The following is a 6,169-nucleotide window of genomic DNA, read 5'->3' as shown; positions in this document are numbered from 1 at the left end:
CTGTTCCTCATGAATTAATGCAAAGTACTACTGTTTTTCTATTCAATTCAACTTATTCCACTTCTAAGATATTCATTCGCACTTCAACATGAATGTGATGAACGTGACAATCATCATCATTCCCCCACGAACGCGTGCCTGACAACCACTTCCGTTCCATCTTAGATTGAATGAGTATCTCTTGGATCTCTTAGTCAGAATCTTCGTGGTATAAGCTAGGTTGATGGCGGAATTCATGAGAATCCAAAAAGTCTAAACCTTGTCTGTGGTATTCCGAGTAGGATTCTGGGATTGAATGATTGTGACGAACTTCAAACTCGCGAGTGCTGGGCGTAGTGACAGACGCAAAAGGAGGGTGAATCCTATTCCAGTATGATCGAGAACCTCAGATGATTAGCCGTGCTGTGACAGAGCGTTTGGACCATTTTCACAAGAGGATAGGATGCAGCCATTGACCACAGTGATGCCTCCAGACGATTAGCCATGCAGTGACAGCGCATCGGACCATTTTCCAGAGAGGATGAAAAGTAGCCATTGACAATGGTGATGTCCTTACATAAAGCCAGCCATGGAAAGGAGTAGGACTGATTGGATGAAGACAACAGTAAAGCAGAAGTTCAGAGGGAGAAAAGCATCTCTAGACCTTTATCTGAAATTCTCACCAATGATATACATAAGTATTTCTATCATTATTTTCTGTCTATTTATTATTTATTTTTGAAAACTCCATAACTATTTTATATCCGCCTGACTGAGATTTACAAGGTGACCATAGCTTGCTTCATACCAACAATCTCCGTGGGATCGACCCTTACTCACGTAAGGTTTATTACTTGGACGACCCAGTGCACTTGTTGGTTAGTTGTATCGAAGTTGTGAATGAAAAACGATTTATTAAGACGTGCGTACAGAGTTTTTGGCACCGTTGCCTGAGATCACAATTTCATGCACCAAGTTTTTGGCGCCGTTGCCGGGGATTGTTCGAGTTTGGACAACTAACAGTTCATCGTGTTGCTCAGATTAGGTAATTTTCTTCTTGTTTTGTTTTCAAAAAAAAAAATTTCAAAAATTTTTAAAAAAATTTTCCTTTATTTTTGAAAAAAATTATAAATCTTTTCAAAAATATATTGTTCTTCAGAATTTTTCAAGAATGAATTCTAGTGTTTCATTATGATTTGTTGAATCCTGGCTGGCTGTAAGCCATGTCTAATCTTTTGGACTAGGGTTTCAACTTATCATCACAAGAGCTTGTTGATTCTCACACACTTAGTTGCTCTATACATGGAAAGTATAAATATCTTCTAAAGCTTGGCTGGCTAGTAAGCCATGTCTAACCCTCAGATTGGAGCTTTAGACTAAGAGTACAAGATTCCTGAAATTCATATTAAAAATTTTGAAATCCTTATTTTTCTTTTTCACATTAATTTTCTAAAAAATACAAAAAAAATTTATAAAATCATAAAAATCAAAAATATTTTGTGTTTCTTGTTTGAGTCTTGAGTCAGATTTTAAGTTTGGTGTCAATTGCATGTTCATCTTGCATTTTTCAAAAAAAATCATGCATTCATGGTGTTCTTCTTGATCTTCAAGTTGTTCTTGGTAAGTCTTCTTGTTTGATCTTGATGTTTTCTTGTTTTGTGTCTTTTCTTGTTTTTCATATGCATTCTTGAATTCTTAGTGCCTAAGCATTAAAGATTTCTAAGTTTGGTATCATGCATGTTTTCTCTGCATGTAAAAATTTTCAAAAATATGTTCTTGATGTTCATCATGATCTTCAAAGTGTTCTTGGTGTTCATCTTGACATTCATAGCATTCTTGCATACATTCATTGTTTTGATCCATAACTTTCATGCATTGCATCATTTTCATGTTTTTCTCTCTCATCATTAAAAATTCAAAAATCAAAAAAATATCTTTCCCTTTTTCACTCATAAATTTCGAAAATTTGAGTTGACTTTTTCAAAACTTTTTAAAATCTAGTTGTTTTTATGAGTCAAATCAAATTTTCAATTTAAAAATCTTACCTTTTCAAAATCTTTTTCAAAAATCAAATCTTTTTCATTTTTCTTAGTTATTTTCGAAAATTTTAAAAATACTTTTCAAAAATTTTTTTCTTATCTTTATCTCCTAATTTTCGAAAATAACATCATCAATTAATGTTTTGATTCAAAAATTTCAAGTTTGTTACTTGCTTGTTAAGAAAGATTCAAACTTTAAGTTCTAGAATCATATCTTGTGATTTCTTGTGAATCAAGTCATTAATTGTGATTTTAAAAATAAAATCTTTTTCAAAACTAATTTCAATCATATCTTTTTAAAAATATCTTCTTATCTTATCTTTTTAAAAAATTTGATTTTAAAAATATCTTTTCTAACTTCCTATCTTCTTATCTTTTCAAAATTGATTTTCAAATTTGTTTCAACTAACTAACTAACTTTTTGTTTGTTTCTTATCTTTTTCAAAACTACCTAACTAACTCTCTCTCTCTCTCTAATTTTCGAAAATATCTCCCTCTTTTTCAAAAATTCTTTTTAATTAACTAATTATTTTAATTTTTGATTTTAATTTTCAAAAATTACTAACCTTTTTCAAAAACAATTTTCGAAAATCAATAACTCTTTTTCAAAAATAATTTTTGAAAATTCTCTCTCTCTCTCATATCATTCTATTTATTTATTTATTTACTAACATCTCTTCCTCACTTACCAAAAATCCGAACTCTCTCTCTCTCTCTGAGTTCAGATTTTCTCTTTTTCATTTCTTCTACTCACATAAGGGAACCTCTATACCTGGGCAAAAAGGATCCCTATTATTATTATTTCTCTGTTCCCTTCTTTTTCATATGAGCAGGAGCAAGGACAAGAATATTCTTGTTGAAGCAGATCCAGAACCTGAAAGGACTCTGAAGAGGAAACTAAGAGAAGCTAAATTACAACAATCCAGCAAGCACCTTTCAGAAATTTTCGAACAAGGCAGCCAAAAATAATAATAATGCAAGGAGGATGTTTGGTGACTTTACTGCACCTAATTCCAATTTACATGGAAGAAGCATCTCCATCCCTACCATTGGAGCAAACAAGTTTGAGCTGAAACCTCAATTAGTTTCTCTGATGCAGCAGAACTGCAAGTTTCATGGACTTCCATCTGAAGATCCTTTTCAGTTCTTAACTGAATTTTTGCAGATCCGTGATACTGTTAAGACTAATGGAGTAGATTCTGAAGTCTACAGGCTCATGCTTTTCCCTTTTGTTGTGAGAGACAGAGCTAGAATATGGTTGGACTCTCAACCTAAGGATAGCCTGAACTCTTGGGATAAGCTGGTCAAGGCTTTCTTAGCCAAGTTCTTTCCTCCTCAAAAGCTGAGCAAGCTTAGAGTGGATGTTCAAACCTTCAAACAGAAAGAAGGTGAATCCCTCTATGAAGCTTGGGAGAGATACAAGCAACTGACCAAAAAGTGTCCTTCTGACATGCTTTCAGAATGGACCATCCTGGATATATTCTATGATGGTCTATCTGAATTAGCTAAAATGTCATTGGATACTTCTGCAGGTGGATCCATTCACCTAAAGAAAACGCCTGCAGAAGCTCAAGAACTCATTGACATGGTTGCTAATAACCAGTTCATGTACACTTCTGAAAGGAATCCTGTGAATAATGGGACGCCTATGAAGAAGGGAGTTCTTGAAATTGATACTCTGAATGCCATATTGGCTCAGAATAAAATATTTATTTAGCAAGTCAATATGATTTCTCAGAGTCTGAATGGAATACAAGCTACATCCAACAGTACTCAAGAGACATCTTCTGAAGAAGAAGCTTATGATCCTGAGAACCCTGCAATAGCAGAGGTGAATTACATGGGTGAACCATATGGAAACACCTATAATCCCTCATGGAGAAATCACCCAAATCTCTCATGGAAGGATCAACAAAAGCCTCAACAAGGCTTTAATAATGGTGGAAGAAATAGGTTTAACAATAGTAAACCTTTTTCATCATCCACTCAGCAACAGACAGAGAACTCTGAACAACATACCTCTAATTTAGTAAACTTAGTCTCTGATCTATCTAAGGCCACTGTAAGTTTCATGAATGAAACAAGGTCCTCCATTAGAAATTTGGAGGCACAAGTGGGCCAGCTGAGTAAAAGAGTCACTGAAATTCCTCAAAGTACTCTCCCAAGCAATACAGAAGAAAATCCAAAAGGAGAGTGCAAGGCCATTGAAATGACCATCATGGCCGAAGCCACAAAAGAGGAGGAGGACATGAATCCCAAGGAAGAAGACCTCCTGGGATGTCCAGTGATCAATAAGGAATTTCCCTCTGAGGTACCAAAGGAATCTGAGACTCATCTAGAGACCATAGAGATTCCATTGAACCTCCTTACGCCCTTCATGAGCTCTGATGAGTATTCCTCTTCTGAAGAGAATGAGGATGTCACTGAAGAGCAAGTTGCCAAGTTCCTTGGTGCAATCATGAAGCTGAATGCCAATTTATTTGGTAATGAGACTTGGGGAGATGAACCTCCCCTGTTCACCAATGAACTAAAAGCATTGGATCAACTGAGATTGCCTCAGAAAAATAGGATCCTAGAAAGTTCCTAATACCTTTTACCATAGGCACCATGATCTTTGAAAAGGCTCTGTGTGGCCTTGGTTCAGGGATAAACCTCATGCCCCTCTCTGTAATAGAGAAACTGGGAATCTTTGGGGTGCAAGCTGCTAAAATCTCATTAGAGATGGCAGACAATTCAAGAAAACAGGCTTATGGACAAGTAGAGGACGTGTTAGTAAAGGTTGAAGGCCTTTACATCCCTGCTGATTTCATAGTCCTAGATACTGGGAAGGATGAGGATGAATCTATCATCCTTGGAAGACCCTTCCTAGCAACAGCAAAAGCTGTGATTGATGTTGACAGAGGTGAATTATTCCTTCAATTGAACAAGGACTCCCTTGAGTTTAAAACTCAAGGTCATCCTTCTGTAAACATGGAAAAGAAGCACAATAAGCCTCTCTCAAAACAGAGTCAACCAGAGCCCCCATAGTCAAACTCTAAGTTTGGTGTTGGGAGGCTGATGACAAGTCATCCTAGCCCATTTTAGCTAGTCTTTTTCTTTAGTTTTCATTAGAATTATGCACTTTCTTAAGCTACAAGCAAGCTAATTGAGTAGAATTTCATGTTTCCCTTGATTGAACCAACCATATGTGAATTCATGCCATTTCATGAGGTTTTAAGCTATAATTGTTGCATATTGTGGAAGATTGAATACCTCATGATTTTGAGCAAAACTTTGATTAGTTTGGTTGATCAATGATAGGTGAAGAAGGCTTGGAGAAAGGTTGAAGCAAAGAGGAATGGCTAGGAGTGAAGAGAGGACAATGGAATAAGTGAAAATTGAACCGGGTTGCATGAAGTTAGCCCCAACGTTAGCCCCCTAACTTGGAGGCTAACGTTGGGCATGTGAATCACTCTTTGGAAGTAGCCAACGTTAGCTCCAACGTTAGCCCCCTAACTTGGAGGCTAACGTTGGAACTTGAGAGTTTCTCCCTGGGCTACCAACGTTTGCGCCAACGTTAGCCCCCTAACTTGGAGGCTAACGTTGGCACTTAAATCACAAAGGGGGAAGGCCAACGTTTGCGCCAACGTTAGACCCCTAACTTGGAGGCTAACGTTGGCGCCACTCACACCAAGCATTGCCAACGTTAGGGTCAAAGTTAGACCCCTAACGTTGGCGCCAACGTCCATACCAGAAGGATGTGGTTTGCTGATATGAAAAGTTAGGGTCAAAGTTAGACCCCTAACTTTGACCCTAACGTTGAAGACCAACGTTGGCTAACTCCATTTCCGGTTCAATTGGTTCACTTCGGTTCTTCTTCAATCTTCAAAGAGCAATCAACCAAGGCCTCTTTCAACCCAACTCCACCAAGAGCAAAGGCCCATGATCATCACTCAAAGGCACAAGAAATAGATAAAATAGGAATTTCATTTAATTGTAATTTGTTTTTAATTTCATTTCCATTTTGTAAAGCCTATATAAGGCATCATTTTCATATTTGTGAGGAGGCTGGCTCCAGAAGGGAGCACGAGGATTCAAGAGCTCTCTTTAAATTTTCTTTTCTTTGTTTTTGAATCTTGGGTTGAGAATTGAAGAAATTCTGTTTCAATCTC

The 6,169-nt window shown here is 36.7% G+C and overlaps 1 non-coding gene across 1 annotated transcript; it reads right to left on the bottom strand.

The window, feature by feature from the left end:
* Positions 1–3,366: 3,366 nt before the first annotated feature.
* LOC148564213 (small nucleolar RNA R71) lies at positions 3,367–3,474 on the bottom strand. The gene has a single exon (XR_015883886.1). It is a non-coding gene; the product is annotated as a small nucleolar RNA R71 (small nucleolar RNA).
* Between the last annotated feature and the right edge of the window lie 2,695 nt (positions 3,475–6,169).

This window comes from Arachis ipaensis, chromosome B5, assembly GCF_059453495.1.
Source record: "Arachis ipaensis isolate K30076 ecotype BB chromosome B5, ASM5945349v1, whole genome shotgun sequence".
Lineage (NCBI taxonomy): Eukaryota > Viridiplantae > Streptophyta > Magnoliopsida > Fabales > Fabaceae > Arachis > Arachis ipaensis.
The sequence above is the reverse complement of the archived record's forward strand: the minus strand, read 5'-3'. Positions and strand labels throughout refer to the sequence as shown.